The 8,577-nt window shown below is 34.2% G+C and overlaps 1 pseudogene; it reads right to left on the bottom strand.

Annotated features, from left to right (window-relative positions):
• Positions 1-4,545: 4,545 nt before the first annotated feature.
• On the bottom strand, positions 4,546-5,510 carry LOC124993697 (olfactory receptor 5K3-like; annotated as a pseudogene).
• Between the last annotated feature and the right edge of the window lie 3,067 nt (positions 5,511-8,577).

Here is an 8,577-nt window from a genome sequence, read left to right on the forward strand (position 1 = left end):
TCTTATCTCATCCTTTGCTTCGCAAATCATCTTAATCATGTATAATCTGAAGTCCTTTTCTGACATTTCTTCTAACATACTGTCATTGGATTCTATTACTATAGAATGTAGATTTGATTGGATCATTTTCTTCCCTTGTTTTTTCATGTTGTTCATGTATCTTCCCCTCTAGCAGTGCAGATCTGGGGTATTGCAGATTTTCCCCTGTAGCCTTATAGTGGCCCTATAGGTTTCCAAAACCCTTTCTTTAAGGGGAGATCAATATTGGCAGTGCCGAAATCAGACACTATGCAGTCCTAGACCAAATAGCCCCTATGGGGACAATAATAAATTGTCATAATAAACAAAATGAGTTCAAATATTATCTTCGGTAAAACAAACAGGTTTGCAATAAAGTCTGCAGTTTCTAGTGGAGGATAAAGAGGATGCAGAGGGATGTAGAATGTGCTGTTAATGGGATAAGAAATGAATATACAGAAGTTCTAGAAAATAGAAAGTGTGAGAGTATAATCAAAAGAAATAGGATGTTAGCATGCAAAAAAGGGAGAAAGAGACTCTGAGGGAACAGGTAAACAAAAGGAAAAGAGAGCAAGAAAAGGATAGAAATAAAAACTTAAATTTTTTTAAAAAGGAGAAAAAAGAAAATCTACTGTATAACAGTCATATAGTAATGAAACCTCCCAGTGTTCAGTAGCCTGATGCATGGGAGGTACCTGACAATGAGCTTCAAGCCTCCAGCAGGCATCTCAGAATGGGATTTGCCCCACCCAAAGATCGGAGCTACGGCTTCCAGGATTATCCAAGATGGCTTCGAAATGTGTTGGCAAATGGGGAGTTCAGCTCAGGGGTGGACTTGGTCAGCTGGAGGTCCTAGAGATGGGATGCAGTTGGTCTGGCAGCGGTCCTGGAGGTCCAGTGTGTTTGGTGTGGTTGTGGGATCCTGGAGGCCAGGTGCAATCACTCGGTTTGGGGTCCCAGTGATAGGGCGCAGTCAGTTGGTCTGGGGGCCCTGGTGGCAGGGAGCAGTCAGTTGACATGAGGGCCCCAGAGGCAGGGAGTGATCAGTTGGGCTGAGGGATCCTGGAGAAGGGGCTCAGTCAGTCTGGCCAGGGGTCCTACGGGGCCTGGCTGTTGACTCAAATGGTGGTAGCCACGTGTAATCAAACCTGCCGGTACTTAACAGTCAACTTCCAGGCATCAGCAGGCAGCTGGTGCTCCACTGGAGGTTGGCAATCAGTTTGCTGACTGTTGTCAGATGATCAGGAGGTGAACCTCGAGCATTGGGTGATGGATAGGATTTAGGCAGGGGATGCACAGGCAAGAGGCAGGCAAATGGCCAAGACTTCTCTCTGTAATCACAGCAGCTGGGGAGGCTCTGTTTTATAAGATTTTAACACATTGTGGAACTTACTCCTATCTTGTATGCCAAATTTCCCTGGGAATTATTTCTGTTCATTGTGCATTCATACTAAAATTTTCCCCTAGTTATAAGTGTCCTTCATGCATATCTAACATCATGAGACTTGTTGAGAAAGTCTCCATTCATGGTGTGCACCTCATTCATAATAAATTCCCAATCTTGTCCACTTTCAAACTTCTCTAAAAATTAATGTCTACATTTTCATTCAGTTCAATGGAGATTCTTCCTTCATTTCATCCTTTAAATTCTTATATATTTTTTTTTTACTGCTACTGTGCTATATATTAATTTTATTCAATTCTCACTCAAATTTACTTCATATTTCATATCACTTTCCAACAATATTTCAAGTGTAGAAACAACATGGGTTTTAAAGAATTGTAAGGTTACCTTTCTTATCTCCCAGAAATCACCATAGTCTTTGGGTTTAAAAATGTTTCAGATGTTAATTTTGTTTACAAGTCTACAATCATTCAAAAATGCATTGCTTTAAAAACTTTTTGGTTAGCAGTTCTCCATTTCTTATTCTTGTCTGCTGTGAATTTAATATAAAATATTTTTATTATTTCAAATGATATGATGAGGTTTTCTGCAGTTTTATCACTAGAGGCTTATAATCAATGAGAAAAATAAATCGTATATTATATTTTAGGTCTATTATCCTTATAAAATATCCCCCAGAATTTTAACAGGTTAAAAAAATATTTGTAAAACTAAGAAAACACTGGTTTTGTCATTATTTTAGCAACACTTTTTAGTATATAAGCTGAAAATCTTTACATGGACTCTGGAAAACATTCTTAAATTTCAGTAATTATAATTTTATTAGGAGATATTACATCAGAAAATAATAGGTGAAATAGGTAAAAGTAACTTTCTCTTTCCAAACTCAAAGTATTATTCCTCTTAATCAGAACCAACTTTGTTATACAACTCATAATTTTTTTACAGGGTCCTTTTAAGACTTTCCTGCATTTTGGTTGATAGAAGTGTTATTTTGGAACTCAGAATACTCTGAATGAGCCCCTGATTGTATCTCATTAGTCTTTCCATAGTGTCTTCTCTTTAGTGACAAAGTTAAAAAAGTGCATAAATAGCAAAACAATAAAAATTACTGAAGAATTTTAAAGAAATATATATTCACATTTTTATTAAAAATAAATTTGAAAATTCACTCTTTCACTGAGTTCACTGTTGAACACCTTATAATAGCTTATTAGACATGTGAAACTCTGTTTTTCAGAAAGTTAATATGAAAAATTTGATCTTTAAAACATTGGGGAATAAATTATGAAAATCTAAGATAACCTCCTACTCATAAGTCATTGACAATAATTATGTTAGTTTTAGTGCACAGTAAAAGTTGTCCATTGATTCTAAAGAAATATGCTTGGAATGAACCTCAGAGAAAATCCTTACTGATTTCTAATCCAAGAGGCATCCTTCCCAAAACACCAGCAGCAAACAATAGTAATTCAATAGTGATACATGTTGAAATTCTGAGTTAAATCAAATGATCATAAATAAAGTCAGCCTTAAGCATCATCTTGATTTTTTACACGCTTAAGTGTCTTTCTGTATGCAATCTTGTTTGCATAATGACTATAATGCTTAGGAGAAAAGAGTCATACTAATGACTTGAATTCAAATTAAAGAGAGATTTGAAGAGAGAATTGAATTTGTGAAGAACGTGGTATGATAAACCAATGCTACTTTCCTTGCTTTTACTTCTTCCAATGAATCTGACAAATCCTATATATAAATTTTCTGAAACTCTGATATTACATTCCTTTACTTTGCATATGCATGACAAGACAACTAGGAAAAAATTAATTATTCTAGTATGACTGGCTTGTAAATATTTACTGTATCCAACTGAATAATTTGGAGATAAGTACATATTCATGAAACTCTTATCATATACAATTGACATATGTATTCAAACATGACCTGATATCACAGCATCACATAGTTTTTACATTAGTTAAACATCGAGATATATACAGAACTTTAAAAACTTATCACCAAATTCAAATAACCTTAATAATGGTCAAAAGAACTAAACAGACATTTCTCAAAGAAAAAACTACAAATGGCTAACAAATACATGAAAAAAATGTTCAGCATTCCCAGTAATCAGGGAAATGCAAATCAAAAAACCTATTGAGATTTTGTCTCTAGTCAGAATGGCAACAACCAAGAATACAAATAGAAATAAATGTTGTCAAAAAATGGTACACTCATACATTGTTGGTGGGAATGCAAATTAGTATAACCACTGAGGAAAGCAGTATGAAGTTTTCTCAAAGGACTAGGAATAGAACCACAATAAGATTCAGCTATTATACTCCTTCCTATTTTCCTCTAACAACTAAAATCTGCATTCTATTGTGATGTAGGCACATGGTTATTAATAGAAGTACAACTCACAATAGCCAAGTTATGAAGTCAGCCCAGGTATCAAACAACAGATGAATGAATCAAGAAAATGTAATATAGGTACAAAATGAAGGTTTCCTCTTCCATAAAAAACAATAAATTTAGGACATGTGCTGGTAAGTGTATGGAACAGAAGAACATCGATTCTATATGAAATAAGACAGACTCAGAAAACTAGGATCAAAAGTTTTCTCTCTTATGGGGAAGCTAGAGGAAAGTAAGGGAAAAAGGCAGGGGGGCCATGGATTCCATAAAAATAGAGAGTAGAGCAGTGGAGTAAAGGAGGGGACTAAGGGAGATATAGGTGAGACATGAAAAGGGAGAAACTGCAGATTGAAATTGATTGAATTATGTTCGTGACTTATAACATGTATATCACAAAGAATTCCACTCTTATGTATACCTATAAAGTACTAATTTATAGAAACCAAGGAAAAATAGAAGGAAGATCAGTACAACAGAGGAAAGGTAACAGGCAGGTCAGAGTGGAGGGAAAGAGAAGACACTGGGGACTGAATTGGAGCAAACCGTATGTCACGTGTGTGTGATTATGCCAACCTGAACCCTGGTGTTATGTAGGTAATTCAACTGAAATACCATTAATATTTTAACAATTTAATATTTATGAAGTGACTTTTCTACTTCCTTAGTATTTGGAGGCTTAGAAAAGGACTATCAAATGAAAATCAATCCTTCAGGGGAGATGATACTTGTTACATAAAATTACAAGAGTGCCTCTTCATAATTCTTTTCATAACATTTGATACTTCCTTGTTTCTTAGACTATAAATAAAAGGGTTTAATAAAGGAATTACTAGAGTATAAAAAATGGCAATTGGTTTTTCTGTATCCCCTTCATTAACTGAACTTGGTCTAATATACATGAAGAGAAGAGAACCGTAGAATATTGACACAGAAAGTGGGATGCACAGGTAGATAGAGCTTTGCCCCTTCCCTCTTTAGATTTCATTGTGAATATAGTGAAAAGGATATAGAAATAAGAGATTAGGACTATGGTAATAGTGAAGATTTGAATTGACCCTGCCAAGATGAATATCATCAATTCATTGATATAAGGGTCAACACAGGAGAGTCTGTATAATGGAAGGACATCACAAAAAAAGTGATTGATTCGTTGAGATCCACAGAAAGTTAACCTAAATAAAAATCCTACTTCAACCGTGGGATGCAGGACTCCAGCTATGTAGGGTCCTGTGGTCATCTGAATGCAGAGTTTCTTTGATATCAGGGTGTGGTACTGCAGTGATCTGCATATGGCCACATAGCGGTCATAGGCCATTGCTGCCAGAAGAAAGCAGTCTGCAGTTTCAGTAAAACATAAAAAATAAAATTGTGACATGCACTCATAGAGGGAAATCCTTCTGTCCTCAGAAAAGAAGTTCTCTAACATCTTGGGAGTGACAGCACAGGAACAGCAGGAGTCCATGAGAGCCAGGTTGCCCAGGAGGATGTACATTGGTGTGTGAAGACGGGGCTCCATGTAAATCAAGGCCACCAAACCTACATTCCCTACCATGGTGACCAGATAGATGGCAGAGAATACCACAAACAGAAGGGTCTTCAGGTCCGGGTTTTCTGTAAGTCCCATGAGAATGAATTTAGTTGTTGTGGAGTGATTTGCCTCAGGCATCCCTGGCTTTTCTGATGAGATAAACTGCAGAGAAATTCAACTGATATTTTAAGTAGAAATGTTTAATTCACCCTCTCTATCTGTCATATGTATCATGGAGAATCATGTCTTCTTCAAATCACCCTCTGCTCTCCCTGAAAACTGGATGTAATAGTACGTTAGGTCTTGTGGGAATAAATATAACATAGTATTTTCACATAGGATTGCCTTGAAATGTCTGCATGATTTCGTTATGTGAAAAAGTTCTTTCTAAAAGAATTGTCCTATATTCATGTAATGATTCATATTTAGTAATTCACTTGTCATTTCCAAATTAAAATATATTTTCTCATGGTAGCTTTCTCCTTATAAATTAAAAACAATTTATAAATATTGCTTTGTGGGATCGATGAACTATTTTATAGTAATTGGTCTTCATATTTTAAACAACTAACCGGCTGAATTTAAAAATTGTGAAAAATCAGAGTGAGGTTCAGAAACAGTATCTCTAGTTTCTTAACCTTTCCCAGATAATGTTTTCTAGGAATATTTTATAGAAATCTCTATCCATTGCAATAGGGTAGAAACACAAAAGATCTTTAAATTTCTTCATAAATTATAAAATTTATTTTATATTCATTTTAACCTATTTTGGATCCCACCCCTATTTTTTTCTGCCGAATCTTTCTAATTATCCACTTGTCCTAATATTTTCTCTAGTTTTTAGTGTAGTATATGCACATTTAACATTTGAGAATTTTTGTGAACCTCTCCTTTCAAAATGTGCACATTCTTAAAAATATTATCTCCTATATAGTCTCATGCACTCTCAAACTTGTTTTCTAGAAACTAATGTCTATATTTGTGTTGAGTGCCACAGAGATTCCACATTTTTCAATTATTAAATTTATAAACATGATTACTCCCAATGTGCTATTTATTTATTGGAATTCGATGCTCACCTCAATTCATTTCATATTTATTATTGCTGGCGACAACATTTCAAATGCAGAAACAACATGGGTTTTAAAGAATGGTAACATTAGCTTTCTTTTCTCCCAGAAATTTCTACAAGTCTTTGGCTTCAGCCTATTTTAGTTATCAATTTTTTGATTAGAGTCTATAATAGTAGTAAAAATATGCATTGTTTTAAACATTTTCAAAAATACTTTTTCTTCTTATTCTTGTCTACACTGAATTTCATTAACTGTTTTGCTCCCATAATATGGTGAGGTGCTAGAGTTTTATCACTAGATACAAACAATGAATAACTTGCCCATTATATTTGAGGTCTACTATGCTCTTAATTTTAAAATTTAAAATTTAAATATCCCTCAAAATTTTATTATTTTAGCATTTATCATTTTTTCTGTCATTATTTTAGCAACACTTATTGATAAGCAAGCACACAATGTTTATCTGAGGTCTGAAAAAATAGGTTTAGTTTTCAAAAGTTATTTAATCTAGGAGATAATGTATCAGAAAATACTTAATGAAAACAAATTTTCTCTTCTCCAATGCAAAGTGTAACTATTCCTCTGAATCAGAAATTACATTACTATATGAGCCAAAATTATTTTACAGGGTCCTTAATAGACTTACCTGTATGTTTGGTGATAAAACCATGGTACTTTTGCACTCAGAATACTCTGAGTTGACCACTTACTGTATGTCATTAACGCTTTCCATAGTGTCTTTCATTTAGAGACAAACTTAAAATATTAAGGAGATAGAATTTAAGCAAAATAAAAATTACTGAATGATTTTAAAGAAATATATTCAAGTTTATACTATAAATAAATTAATAATTCATTCTCACACTGAGTTTACTGATGAATATTTTATCATAACTTCTTTGACCTGATGTTTTATATTTTCAGAGCAATCAAGATTTAAAATGTGCCAGAAAACTTCTAGACCTCATCAATGAATTTGGCAAAATAGCAGGCTATAAAATCAACACGCCTAAATCTAAAGCATTTTTACAGACAAGTGATGAAACATCTGAAAGGGAAATGAGTAAAACAACTCCATTTGCAATAATCTCCAAAAAAAAAAAAAACTTGGTCATCAATCTAACGAAAGAGGTAAAAGATCTCTACAATGAAAACTACAAAAAATTGAAGAAAGAAATTGAGGAAGACCTTAGAAAATGGAAAGATCTCCCATGTTCTTGGATAAGCAGAATTAATATTGTCAAAATGGACATACTACCAAAAGTGCTATACAGATTCAATGCAATTCCAATTAAACTCACAATGATATGCCTTACAGAAATAGAGCAAGCAATCATGAAATTCATCTGGAAGAATAAGAAACCCAGGATAGTTAAAGCAATCCTTAGCAGGAAGAATGAAACAGGGGAAATCTCAATACCAGAAATTCAGCTATACCACAAAGCAATAGGAACAAAAAGGGCATGTTATTGGCACCAAAATAGACAGGTAGATCAATGGGACAGAATGGAGGACATGAACACAAACCCAAATAAATACAATTTTCTCATACTAGACAAAGGTGACAAAAATATGCAATGGACAAAAGATAGCCTCTTCAACAAATGGTGCTGGGAAAACTGGAAATCCATATGCAACAGAATGAAAATAAATCCCTATCTCCACCCTGTACAAAACTCATCTCAAAATGGATCAAGGACCTTGGAATCAGACCAGAGACCCTGCATCTTATAGAAGAAAAAGTAGGTACAGATCTTCAACATGTCGGCTGAGGATCAGACTTCCTTAACAGGACTCCCATAGCACAAGTAAAAAAAGCAAGAATCAACAACTGGGATAGATTCAAACTAAAAAGCTTTCTCTTAGCAAAGGAAACTATCAGCATTGGGAAGAGAGAGTCTACAGAGTGGGAGAAAATCTTTGCCACTCATACTTCAGATAAAGCACTAATTTCCAGAATATATAAAGAACTCAAAAAACACTACACCAAGAATACAAATAACCCAATCAGCAAATGGGCTAAGGAAATGAACAGACACTTCACTGAAGAAGATTTACCAGCAATCAATAAATATATGAAAAATTGTTCAACATCTTTAGTAATAATAGAAATGCAAATCAAAACTACCCTA

Source organism: Sciurus carolinensis, chromosome 9 (genome assembly GCF_902686445.1).
Source record: "Sciurus carolinensis chromosome 9, mSciCar1.2, whole genome shotgun sequence".
Taxonomy (NCBI): Eukaryota; Metazoa; Chordata; class Mammalia; order Rodentia; family Sciuridae; genus Sciurus; species Sciurus carolinensis.